Below are 15,555 nucleotides of genomic sequence, written 5' to 3' on the forward strand. Positions count from 1 at the left end.
ATTTTTGTGCAAAAGGGTATGAAATCTTTTTGTGCACAGGTGTATGGCATTTTTTGTTCCCAGGTCTATGGAATCTTTTCGTGCACAGACCTACAAAATATTTTTGTAAAAAAGGGTATGAAATCTTTATGTGCTAAGATCTAAGGAATATTTTTGTGCAGAGGTCTATGAAATCTTTTTCGTGCACAGACCTACGGAATCTCTTTGTGCACAGGTCTACGGAATAATTCTGTGCAAAGAGGTATATAATATTTTTTGAACAGCTCTATAGGATTATTCTCTTTTTTGTCAGAGCTTTATGGAACCTATTTGTGCACAGGTCTATGACACATGTTTGTCTACAAGTAACAAGAATCTTTTTGTTTGCAACTCTCTGGAATCTTTTTGTTTGCAACTCTCTGGACTGTGCGCAAGTCTGCGACTTCTGTATGTGCCCGAGTCTGCGACTTCTGTTTGTGCGTGAGTCTGCGACTTCTGTTTGTGCTCGAGTTTTGTCCAGGCCCTTGTAAAATAAAATCTACCATTTGTAAGAGTTTTTAGTGGGCGCTAAGCGATCTTCATTGTCTATTATTATGTCTAAGTATGTTTAATTTGAAATTATCAAAACCATTCCAATCTGCGATATTAAGCATGGATAGTCACTGTAAAGTGCCAGTTTATGATGTTAGCCTAGCCTTGTGTGAGCTAACATGTTCAGTTGGAAAAAGACCCCGACACTAATTTATTAAGTTACCAACTGCCTTTGGGACAGTAACAATAAAGGTCTTTTAAAACGATTACCGACTACCGATAATTAAGCTAGATTGCCGACTACCGGTAATTAATCTAGATTACCGACTACCGGTAATTAATCTAGATTACCGACTACCGGTAATTAATCTAGATTACCGACTACCGGTAATTAATCTAGATTACCGACTACCGGTAATTAAACTAGATTACCGACTACCGAAAATTAACCTAGACTACAGACTACCGGAAATGAACCTAGATTATCGACTACCGGAAATTAAGCTAGATTACCGACTACCGGATATTAAGCTAGATTACCGACTACCGGAAATTAAGCTAGATTACCGACTACCGGCAACTAAGCTAGATTACCGACTACCTGAATTTAAGCTAGATAACCGCCTACCGGCAATTAAGCTAGATTACAGACTACGGGAAATTAAGCTAGATTACCGACTGCCGGTAATTAATCTAGATTACATACTACGGGAAATTAAGCTAGATTACCGACTACCGGTAATTAAGCTAGATTGCCGACTACCGGTAATTAAACTAAATTACCGACTACCGGTAATTAAGTTAGATTACCGACTACCGGAAATTAAGCTAGATTACCGACTACCGGCAACTAAGCTAGATTACCGACTACCGGCAACTAAGCTAGATAACCGACTACCGGCAATTAAGCTAGATAACCGACTACCGGCAATTAGGCTAGATTACCGACTACCGGCAATTAAGCTAGATTACCGACTACCGGCAATTAAGCTAGATTACCGACTACCGGCAATTAAGCTAGATTACCGACTACCGGCAATTAAGCTAGATTACCGAATACCGGCAATTAAGCTAGATTACCGACTACCGGCGACTAAGCTAGATTGCCGACTACCGGTAATTAAGTTAGATTACCGACTACCGAAAATTAACCTAGATTACAGACTACCGGAAATGAACCTAGATTATCGACTACCGGAAATTAAGCTAGATTACCGACTACCGGATATTAAGCTACATTACCGACTACCGGATATTAAGCTACATTACCGACTACCGGAAATTAAGCTAGATAACCGACTACCGGAAATTAAGCTAGATTACCGACTACCGGCAATTAAGCTAGATTACCGACTACCGGCATTTAAGCTAGATTACCGACTACCGGCAATTAAGCTAGATTACCGACTACCGGCAATTAAGCTAGATTACCGACTACCGGCAATTAAGCTAGATTACCGAATACCGGCAATTAAGCTAGATTACCGAATACCGGCAATTAATCTAGATTACCGACTACCGGCAACTAAGCTAGATTGCCGACTACCGGAAATTAAGCTAGATTACCGACTACCGGTAATTAAGTTAGATTACCGACTACCGAAAATTAACCTAGATTACAGACTACCGGAAATGAACCTAGATTATCGACTACCGGAAATTAAGCTAGATTACCGAATACCGGCAATTAAGCTAGATTACCGAATACCGGCAATTAAGCTAGATTTCCGAATACCGGCAATTAAGCTAGATTACCGACTACCGGCAACTTAGCTAGATTGCCGACTACCGGAAATTAAGCTAGATTACCGACTACCGGTAATTAAGTTAGATTACCGACTACCGGAAATGAACCTAGATTATCGACTACCGGAAATTAAGCTAGATTACCGACTACCTGAATTTAAGCTAGATTACCGACTACCAGCAACTAAGCTAGATTACCGACTACCGGCAAATAAGCTAGATTACCGACTACCGGCAAATAAGCTAGATTACCGACTACCGGCAAATAAGCTAGATTACCGACTACCTGAATTTAAGCTAGATAACCGACTACCGGCAATTAAGCTAGATAACCGACTACCGGCAATTAAGCTAGATTACCGACTACCGGCAATTAGGCTAGATTACCGACTACCGGCAATTAAGCTAGATTAGCGACTACCGGCAATTAAGCTCGATTACCGACTACCGGCAATTAAGCTAGATTACCGACTATCGGCAATTAAGCTAGATTACCGAATACCGGCAATTAAGCTAGATTACCGACTACCAGCAATTAAGCTAGATTACCGAATACCGGCAATTAAGCTAGATTACCGAATACCGGCAATTAAGCTAGATTACCGACTACCGGCAACTAAGCTAGATTGCCGACTACCGGTAATTAAGTTAGATTACCGACTACCGAAAATTAACCTAGATTACAGACTACCAGAAATGAACCTAGATTATCGACTACCGGAAATTAAGCTAGATTACCGACTACCGGATATTAAGCTACATTACCGACTACCGGATATTAAGCTACATTACCGACTACCGGAAATTAAGCTAGATTACCGACTACCGGAAATTAAGCTAGATAACCGACTACCAGCAACTAAGCTAGATTACCGACTACCGGCAATTAAGCTAGATTACCGACTACCGGCAATTAAGCTAGATTACCGAATACCGGCAATTAAGCTAGATTACCGAATACCGGCAATTAAGCTAGATTACCGAATACCGGCAATTAATCTAGATTACCGACTACCGGCAACTAAGCTAGATTGCCGACTACCGGAAATTAAGCTAGATTACCGACTACCGGTAATTAAGTTAGATTACCGACTACCGAAAATTAACCTAGATTACAGACTACCGGAAATGAACCTAGATTATCGACTACCGGAAATTAAGCTAGATTACCGACTACCGGAAATTAAGCTAGATTACCGAATACCGGCAATTAAGCTAGATTACCGAATCCCGGCAATTAAGCTAGATTACCGAATACCGGCAATTAAGCTAGATTACCGACTACCGGCAACTAAGCTAGATTGCCGACTACCGGAAATTAAGCTAGATTTCCGACTACCGGTAATTAAGTTAGATTACCGACTACCGAAAATTAACCTAGATTACAGACTACCGGAAATGAACCTAGATTATCGACTACCGGAAATTAAGCTAGATTACCGACTACCGGCAACTAAGCTAGATTACCGACTACCTGAATTTAAGCTAGATAACCGACTACCGGCAATTAAGCTAGATTACAGACTACGGGAAATTAAGCTAGATTACCGACTACCGGTAATTAATATAGATTACATACTACGGGAAATTAAGCTAGATTACCGACTACCGGCAATTAAGCTAGATTACCGACTACCGGCAATTAAGCTAGATTACCGAATACCGGCAATTAAGCTAGATTACCGAATACCGGCAATTAAGCTAGATTACCGAATACCGGCAATTAAGCTAGATTACCGAATACCGGCAATTAAGATAGATTACCGAATACCGGCAATTAATCTAGATTACCGACTACCGGCAACTAAGCTAGATTGCCGACTACCGGAAATTAAGCTAGATTACCGACTACCGGTAATTAAGTTAGATTACCGACTACCGAAAATTAACCTAGATTACAGACTACCGGAAATGAACCTAGATTATCGACTACCGGAAATTAAGCTAGATTACCGAATACCGGCAATTAAGCTAGATTACCGAATACCGGCAATTAAGCTAGATTTCCGAATACCGGCAATTAAGCTAGATTACCGACTACCGGCAACTAAGCTAGATTGCCGACTACCGGAAATTAAGCTAGATTACCAACTACCGGTAATTAAGTTAGATTACCGACTACCGAAAATTAGCCTAGATTACAGACTACCGGAAATGAACCTAGATTATCGACTACCGGAAATTAAGCTAGATTACCGACTACCGGAAATTAAGCTAGATTACCGACTACCGGCAACTAAGCTAGATTACCGACTTCCGGCAACTAAGCTAGATAACCGACTACCGGAAACTAAGCTAGATTGCCGACTACCGGAAATTAAGCTAGATTACCGACTACCGGTAATTAAGTTAGATTACCGACTACCGAAAATTAACCTAGATTACAGACTACCGGAAATGAACCTAGATTATCGACTACCGGAAATTAAGCTAGATTACCGACTACCTGAATTTAAGCTAGATTACCGACTACCAGCAACTAAGCTAGATTACCGACTACCGGCAAATAAGCTAGATTACCGACTACCGGCAAATAAGCTAGATTACCGACTACCGGCAAATAAGCTAGATTACCGACTACCTGAATTTAAGCTAGATAACCGACTACCGGCAATTAAGCTAGATAACCGACTACCGGCAATTAAGCTAGATTACCGACTACCGGCAATTAGGCTAGATTACCGACTACCGGCAATTAAGCTAGATTAGCGACTACCGGCAATTAAGCTCGATTACCGACTACCGGCAATTAAGCTAGATTACCGACTATCGGCAATTAAGCTAGATTACCGAATACCGGCAATTAAGCTAGATTACCGACTACCAGCAATTAAGCTAGATTACCGAATACCGGCAATTAAGCTAGATTACCGAATACCGGCAATTAAGCTAGATTACCGACTACCGGCAACTAAGCTAGATTGCCGACTACCGGTAATTAAGTTAGATTACCGACTACCGAAAATTAACCTAGATTACAAACTACCGGAAATGAACCTAGATTATCGACTACCGGAAATTAAGCTAGATTACTGACTACCGGATATTAAGCTACATTACCGACTACCGGATATTAAGCTACATTACCGACTACCGGAAATTAAGCTAGATTACCGACTACCGGAAATTAAGCTAGATTACCGACTACCAGCAACTAAGCTAGATTACCGACTACCGGCAATTAAGCTAGATTACCGACTACCGGCAATTAAGCTAGATTACCGAATACCGGCAATTAAGCTAGATTACCGAATACCGGCAATTAAGCTAGATTACCGAATACCGGCAATTAATCTAGATTACCGACTACCGGCAACTAAGCTAGATTGCCGACTACCGGAAATTAAGCTAGATTACCGACTACCGGTAATTAAGTTAGATTACCGACTACCGAAAATTAACCTAGATTACAGACTACCGGAAATGAACCTAGATTATCGACTACCGGAAATTAAGCTAGATTACCGACTACCGGAAATTAAGCTAGATTACCGAATACCGGCAATTAAGCTAGATTACCGAATCCCGGCAATTAAGCTAGATTACCGAATACCGGCAATTAAGCTAGATTACCGACTACCGGCAACTAAGCTAGATTGCCGACTACCGGAAATTAAGCTAGATTTCCGACTACCGGTAATTAAGTTAGATTACCGACTACCGAAAATTAACCTAGATTACAGACTACCGGAAATGAACCTAGATTATCGACTACCGGAAATTAAGCTAGATTACCGACTACCGGCAACTAAGCTAGATTACCGACTACCTGAATTTAAGCTAGATAACCGACTACCGGCAATTAAGCTAGATTACAGACTACGGGAAATTAAGCTAGATTACCGACTACCGGTAATTAATATAGATTACATACTACGGGAAATTAAGCTAGATTACCGACTACCGGCAATTAAGCTAGATTACCGACTACCGGCAATTAAGCTAGATTACCGAATACCGGCAATTAAGCTAGATTACCGAATACCGGCAATTAAGCTAGATTACCGAATACCGGCAATTAAGCTAGATTACCGAATACCGGCAATTAAGATAGATTACCGAATACCGGCAATTAATCTAGATTACCGACTACCGGCAACTAAGCTAGATTGCCGACTACCGGAAATTAAGCTAGATTACCGACTACCGGTAATTAAGTTAGATTACCGACTACCGAAAATTAACCTAGATTACAGACTACCGGAAATGAACCTAGATTATCGACTACCGGAAATTAAGCTAGATTACCGAATACCGGCAATTAAGCTAGATTACCGAATACCGGCAATTAAGCTAGATTTCCGAATACCGGCAATTAAGCTAGATTACCGACTACCGGCAACTAAGCTAGATTGCCGACTACCGGAAATTAAGCTAGATTACCAACTACCGGTAATTAAGTTAGATTACCGACTACCGAAAATTAGCCTAGATTACAGACTACCGGAAATGAACCTAGATTATCGACTACCGGAAATTAAGCTAGATTACCGACTACCGGAAATTAAGCTAGATTACCGACTACCGGCAACTAAGCTAGATTACCGACTTCCGGCAACTAAGCTAGATAACCGACTACCGGAAACTAAGCTAGATTGCCGACTACCGGAAATTAAGCTAGATTACCGACTACCGGTAATTAAGTTAGATTACCGACTACCGAAAATTAACCTAGATTACAGACTACCGGAAATGAACCTAGATTATCGACTACCGGAAATTAAGCTAGATTACCGACTACCTGAATTTAAGCTAGATTACCGACTACCAGCAACTAAGCTAGATTACCGACTACCGGCAAATAAGCTAGATTACCGACTACCGGCAAATAAGCTAGATTACCGACTACCGGCAAATAAGCTAGATTACCGACTACCTGAATTTAAGCTAGATAACCGACTACCGGCAATTAAGCTAGATAACCGACTACCGGCAATTAAGCTAGATTACCGACTACCGGCAATTAGGCTAGATTACCGACTACCGGCAATTAAGCTAGATTAGCGACTACCGGCAATTAAGCTCGATTACCGACTACCGGCAATTAAGCTAGATTACCGACTATCGGCAATTAAGCTAGATTACCGAATACCGGCAATTAAGCTAGATTACCGACTACCAGCAATTAAGCTAGATTACCGAATACCGGCAATTAAGCTAGATTACCGAATACCGGCAATTAAGCTAGATTACCGACTACCGGCAACTAAGCTAGATTGCCGACTACCGGTAATTAAGTTAGATTACCGACTACCGAAAATTAACCTAGATTACAAACTACCGGAAATGAACCTAGATTATCGACTACCGGAAATTAAGCTAGATTACTGACTACCGGATATTAAGCTACATTACCGACTACCGGATATTAAGCTACATTACCGACTACCGGAAATTAAGCTAGATTACCGACTACCGGAAATTAAGCTAGATTACCGACTACCAGCAACTAAGCTAGATTACCGACTACCGGCAATTAAGCTAGATTACCGACTACCGGCAATTAAGCTAGATTACCGAATACCGGCAATTAAGCTAGATTACCGAATACCGGCAATTAAGCTAGATTACCGAATACCGGCAATTAATCTAGATTACCGACTACCGGCAACTAAGCTAGATTGCCGACTACCGGAAATTAAGCTAGATTACCGACTACCGGTAATTAAGTTAGATTACCGACTACCGAAAATTAACCTAGATTACAGACTACCGGAAATGAACCTAGATTATCGACTACCGGAAATTAAGCTAGATTACCGACTACCGGAAATTAAGCTAGATTACCGAATACCGGCAATTAAGCTAGATTACCGAATCCCGGCAATTAAGCTAGATTACCGAATACCGGCAATTAAGCTAGATTACCGACTACCGGCAACTAAGCTAGATTGCCGACTACCGGAAATTAAGCTAGATTTCCGACTACCGGTAATTAAGTTAGATTACCGACTACCGAAAATTAACCTAGATTACAGACTACCGGAAATGAACCTAGATTATCGACTACCGGAAATTAAGCTAGATTACCGACTACCGGCAACTAAGCTAGATTACCGACTACCTGAATTTAAGCTAGATAACCGACTACCGGCAATTAAGCTAGATTACAGACTACGGGAAATTAAGCTAGATTACCGACTACCGGTAATTAATATAGATTACATACTACGGGAAATTAAGCTAGATTACCGACTACCGGCAATTAAGCTAGATTACCGACTACCGGCAATTAAGCTAGATTACCGAATACCGGCAATTAAGCTAGATTACCGAATACCGGCAATTAAGCTAGATTACCGAATACCGGCAATTAAGCTAGATTACCGAATACCGGCAATTAAGCTAGATTACCGAATACCGGCAATTAATCTAGATTACCGACTACCGGCAACTAAGCTAGATTGCCGACTACCGGAAATTAAGCTAGATTACCGACTACCGGTAATTAAGTTAGATTACCGACTACCGAAAATTAACCTAGATTACAGACTACCGGAAATGAACCTAGATTATCGACTACCGGAAATTAAGCTAGATTACCGACTACCTGAATTTAAGCTAGATTACCGACTACCAGCAACTAAGCTAGATTACCGACTACCGGCAAATAAGCTAGATTACCGACTACCGGCAAATAAGCTAGATTACCGACTACCGGCAAATAAGCTAGATTACCGACTACCTGAATTTAAGCTAGATAACCGACTACCGGCAATTAAGCTAGATAACCGACTACCGGCAATTAAGCTAGATTACCGACTACCGGCAATTAGGCTAGATTACCGACTACCGGTATTAAGCTAGATTAGCGACTACCGGCAATTAAGCTCGATTACCGACTACCGGCAATTAAGCTAGATTACCGACTATCGGCAATTAAGCTAGATTACCGAATACCGGCAATTAAGCTAGATTACCGACTACCAGCAATTAAGCTAGATTACCGAATACCGGCAATTAAGCTAGATTACCGAATACCGGCAATTAAGCTAGATTACCGACTACCGGCAACTAAGCTAGATTGCCGACTACCGGTAATTAAGTTAGATTACCGACTACCGAAAATTAACCTAGATTACAGACTACCGGAAATGAACCTAGATTATCGACTACCGGAAATTAAGCTAGATTACTGACTACCGGATATTAAGCTACATTACCGACTACCGGATATTAAGCTACATTACCGACTACCGGAAATTAAGCTAGATTACCGACTACCGGAAATTAAGTTAGATTACCGACTACCGAAAATTAGCCTAGATTACAGACTACCGGAAATGAACCTAGATTATCGACTACCGGAAATTAAGCTAGATTACCGACTACCGGAAATTAAGCTAGATTACCGACTACCGGCAACTAAGCTAGATTACCGACTTCCGGCAACTAAGCTAGATAACCGACTACCGGAAACTAAGCTAGATTGCCGACTACCGGAAATTAAGCTAGATTACCGACTACCGGTAATTAAGTTAGATTACCGACTACCGAAAATTAACCTAGATTACAGACTACCGGAAATGAACCTAGATTATCGACTACCGGAAATTAAGCTAGATTACCGACTACCTGAATTTAAGCTAGATTACCGACTACCAGCAACTAAGCTAGATTACCGACTACCGGCAAATAAGCTAGATTACCGACTACCGGCAAATAAGCTAGATTACCGACTACCGGCAAATAAGCTAGATTACCGACTACCTGAATTTAAGCTAGATAACCGACTACCGGCAATTAAGCTAGATAACCGACTACCGGCAATTAAGCTAGATTACCGACTACCGGCAATTAGGCTAGATTACCGACTACCGGCAATTAAGCTAGATTAGCGACTACCGGCAATTAAGCTCGATTACCGACTACCGGCAATTAAGCTAGATTACCGACTATCGGCAATTAAGCTAGATTACCGAATACCGGCAATTAAGCTAGATTACCGACTACCAGCAATTAAGCTAGATTACCGAATACCGGCAATTAAGCTAGATTACCGAATACCGGCAATTAAGCTAGATTACCGACTACCGGCAACTAAGCTAGATTGCCGACTACCGGTAATTAAGTTAGATTACCGACTACCGAAAATTAACCTAGATTACAGACTACCGGAAATGAACCTAGATTATCGACTACCGGAAATTAAGCTAGATTACCGACTACCGGATATTAAGCTACATTACCGACTACCGGATATTAAGCTACATTACCGACTACCGGAAATTAAGCTAGATTACCGACTACCGGAAATTAAGCTAGATTACCGAATACCGGCAATTAAGCTAGATTACCGAATACCGGCAATTAAGCTAGATTACCGAATACCGGCAATTAATCTAGATTACCGACTACCGGCAACTAAGCTAGATTGCCGACTACCGGAAATTAAGCTAGATTACCGACTACCGGTAATTAAGTTAGATTACCGACTACCGAAAATTAACCTAGATTACAGACTACCGGAAATGAACCTAGATTATCGACTACCGGGAATTAAGCTAGATTACCGACTACCAGAAATTAAGCTAGATTACCGAATACCGGCAATTAAGCTAGATTACCGAATCCCGGCAATTAAGCTAGATTACCGAATACCGGCAATTAAGCTAGATTACCGACTACCGGCAACTAAGCTAGATTGCCGACTACCGGAAATTAAGCTAGATTTCCGACTACCGGTAATTATGTTAGATTACCGACTACCGAAAATTAACCTAGATTACAGACTACCGGAAATGAACCTAGATTATCGACTACCGGAAATTAAGCTAGATTACCGACTACCGGCAACTAAGCTAGATTACCGACTACCTGAATTTAAGCTAGATAACCGACTACCGGCAATTAAGCTAGATTACAGACTACGGGAAATTAAGCTAGATTACCGACTACCGGTAATTAATATAGATTACATACTACGGGAAATTAAGCTAGATTACCGACTACCGGTAATTAAACTAGATTACATACTACGGGAAAATAAGCTAGATTACCGACTACCGGTAATTAAGCTAGATTGCCGACTACCGGTAATTAAACTAAATTACCGACTACCGGTAATTAAGTTAGATTACCGACTACCAAAAATTAACCTAGATTACAGACTACCGGAAATGAACCTAGATTACCGACTACCTGAATTTAAGATAATTACCGACTACCGGAAATTAAGCTAGATTACCGACTACGGGAAATTAAGCTAGATTACCGACTACGGGAAATTAAGCTAGATTACCGACTACCGGTAATTAATCTAGATTACCGACTACGGGAAATTAAGCTAGATTACCGACTACGGGAAATTAAGCTAGATTACCGACTACCGGTAATTAATCTAGATTACATACTACGGGAAATTAAGCTAGAGTACCGACTACCGGTAATTAAGCTAGATTGCCGACTACCGGTAATTAAGCTAGATTGCCGACTACCGGTAGTTAAACTAGATTACAGACTACCGATAATAAATCTAATTTACCGACTACTGGCAATTAGGCTAGATTACCGGCTACTGACAATTAGGCTAGATTACCGACTACTGCCAATTAAGCTGGATTACCCACTGCTGGCATTTAAGCTAGATTACCGACTACCGGCAATTAAGCTAGATTACCGACTACCGGAAATTAAGCTAGATTACCGACTACCGGAAATTAAGCTAGATTACCGACTACCGGTAATTAAACTAGATTACATACTACGGGAAAATAAGCTAGATTACCGACTACCGGTAATTAAGCTAGATTGCCGACTACCGGTAATTAAACTAAATTACCGACTACCGGTAATTAAGTTAGATTACCGACTACCAAAAATTAACCTAGATTACAGACTACCGGAAATGAACCTAGATTACCGACTACCTGAATTTAAGATAATTACCGACTACCGGAAATTAAGCTAGATTACCGACTACGGGAAATTAAGCTAGATTACCGACTACGGGAAATTAAGCTAGATTACCGACTACCGGTAATTAATCTAGATTACATACTACGGGAAATTAAGCTAGAGTACCGACTACCGGTAATTAAGCTAGATTGCCGACTACCGGTAATTAAGCTAGATTGCCGACTACCGGTAGTTAAACTAGATTACAGACTACCGATAATAAATCTAATTTACCGACTACTGGCAATTAGGCTAGATTACCGGCTACTGACAATTAGGCTAGATTACCGACTACTGCCAATTAAGCTGGATTACCCACTGCTGGCATTTAAGCTAGATTACCGACTACCGGCAATTAAGCTAGATTACCGACTACCGGAAATTAAGCTAGATTACCGACTACCGGAAATTAAGCTAGATTACCGACTACCGGTAATTAAACTAAATTACCGACTACCGGAAATTAAGCTAGATTACAGACTACCGGTAATAAATCTAATTTACCGACTACTGGCAATTAGGCTAGATTACCGACTGCTGCCAATTAAGCTAGATTACCCACTGCTGGCATTTAAGCTAGATCACCGACTACTGGCATTTAAGCTAGATTGCCGACTACCGGCAATTAAGCTAGATTACCGACTACCGGAAATTACGCTAGATTACCGACTACCGAAAATTAAGCTAGATTACCGACTACCTTTAATTAATCTAGATTACAGACTATGGGTAATTAAGCTAGATTACCGTCTACCGGAAATTAAGCTAGATTACCGACTACCGGAAATTAAGCTAGATTACAGACTACCGATAATAAATCTAATTTACCGACTACTGGCAATTAGGCTAGATTACCGACTACTGCCAAATAAGCTAGATTACCCACTGCTGGCATTTAAGCTAGATTACCGACTTCTGGCAATTAAGGTAGGCTATCGACTACTGGCTATTATGCTAGGTTACCGATTACCAGTAGCGTCGCTAGGGTTTGAAATTTGGGGGGGCTAAATCTGGGCAAACTAGTTATTATAAGAACTTAATAAAAAAATTGCATAATGGGTTCATTGGAAAATGTGTAGACCTTAAAAACTATCCCTAAATTTGTGTCAACGTGAAATTATTCGTATTTTAAAGATATACAACCTTTTATTGATAAAGAGTATCGGAACCGAACTCGTCTTAAGTTTATTTTTAGTTTTGGTTAGCTTTTAGTCCACACTATTGGGACTCCCTTCGAAAGAACATGAAACATTTTACCTGTCTCCATCTGTTCTTTTCCTCAAAATTGTACTGTTTGATATTGAAATTCATCTCTGCTGAGATTAAACTTAACGAATCTATCATTATAATCTTTTATATATTGCTACAGAATTTTAGGTTGCTAACAGCAATTATTTGGTGGGTTTACGGATTATTTTGGGGGGGGGGCTAAGTTTGGAATTTGGGGGGGCTATAGCACCCCCCAAAAAAGGCCTAGCGACGCCACTGCCGATTACTGGCAATTAAGGTAGGCTATCGACTACTGGCTATTAGGCTAGGTTACCGATTACTGGCTATTTGGCTAGTTTACCGACTACTGGCAGTTAAGCTAGATAGATTTTTTAAAATATATGTTTTATGAACATATCTTCAAAAGTGAAAATTTTAATATCTGGGACTGGTATATTCAGGAAATTAATTTTCTGCACTAATCTTTTACGGTTCCTCGTCTTTGTCTACAATGACAGTTTTTATTTATATACCTTACGACCTATTTAATGAACTCCCTACCCCCTAATAGTGCCAGTGTTAGTGATGGGAACTCAGATGTTAAAGAAATTTTTAAGTTATTTGTAGCAAGGAGCTCCGGATGCAATCCGACATTAAGTTAAGATAAGAAAAGGGTATTGTAAAGATTCTATAGGTTTGATAATTCAGGTGTCAAGATTGTCGTGCTTTGCTGCGAAGGAGTTGCCTTAAAGTTAAAAAATACGCTATATGACGATCATTTTGGATTAGATCAAATGGTTTTAACCCTCGTTGCTTGAGAAGAACATATACATCTCAGACTCACTCGAGATTTATTTTTTCCTTTATGCTACGAGATGCATTATTTATGAACAGAAGTGAAACACCACGATCATTTGCTGCTTCACCCAAATATAATGCTTCATTAGGGCTGTGTTTATAGTAAGGTTTGGAGAACTTTAAAAATTTCAGAACCGAGTCTTTTTTCGCATAAAGAACGGCTTCCTGGTTAAAAATTGCTCTGTTGAAACTGTCAAATTGGAAATGGTTTACAAAGAAGTTTCTTTCCAGCACTGAGATGTTCAAATTTTCATAAGATTCCATATTTACATAAATTTTAACCTACAAAAAAGCAAATAGATCGTGTTTCATAAATCTGGTGTGGTGCTTTTAAGATTAGTTTGGTAAATCCCTCATTATTATCACCCATCATAGAAAAAGCACAAAATCCCATAGAGGAAGTAAAAAGGTATGTGGTTCAGCCTCCCGGTGGTGTAATTAATAAGGCGTTGGACTAAGGAAGGAGCGAAGAATGTTGTTTGAATGTTTATAAAATTTAAAAACTAATCGTTAATTAAAAATTATTATTAATAATTATTTCATGTGTAATAAATATGTTGAAATTGTAATAATGAGTAATTAGATTAAACAATGATGAAAATTCACAAATATGAAGCAATTTTGTGTTGGACTGACGTTCATATTTTGGTAGAGTAGGCTACGATAAACTGTTCTGCTATTTGTGTTAATTAAGGTTAGGTTAGGTTAGATTAAATTTTGCTGCTATTCTTGTTAAGGTAAGGTTAAAATTTAATCCCCATAATCTCTAAATTTACGTGTCATTCGCGAAATATTGGAGTTTTGTATCCGTGTAATTTTAGGTTAGATACTGCATGGCTATTTCACTATGCAGATACATCGTAAAATTAGGAGAAAATTCGATAACAAATCCTTTAATTTTGCTATTGGTCATACTTTACGGACTTTAGAATTTGTCCCGTGGCTTGGGGTATTTCGTCTTTGGGGGTATTGTCCGTGGGATTTTGGCCCATATTTGCTCTTGTGGGGATTATGACCGGGGTTTATGTCCAAGATGCATTGTGACCTAAATTCCATGAGAACAGTCATGCGCATTACGTGTGTTCTCATGAGTGTGTCTCCCGAAAATTTTAGGAAATATATAAACAAACCTTCAATAGTTGCCTCTTATAGTCTCTACCTAAAACATCACCTAGCCAAAGATAAACTCGAAGGCCTTCTGCTTCTTTCATTTCATCAACATTTCTTATACGGGCTCTGTTGTCTACCACATAGTCTGTTTGAAGATTTCCATTGAACACGGCTAACAAAAAAAATGTCATTGTGGACATTGAGAGAATAAATATCTTTGATGAA

Source organism: Phalangium opilio, unplaced genomic scaffold (genome assembly GCF_054372755.1).
Source record: "Phalangium opilio isolate 3A_F unplaced genomic scaffold, DU_Popi_V2 ptg000061l_1, whole genome shotgun sequence".
In the NCBI taxonomy this organism is placed as follows: Eukaryota; Metazoa; Arthropoda; class Arachnida; order Opiliones; family Phalangiidae; genus Phalangium; species Phalangium opilio.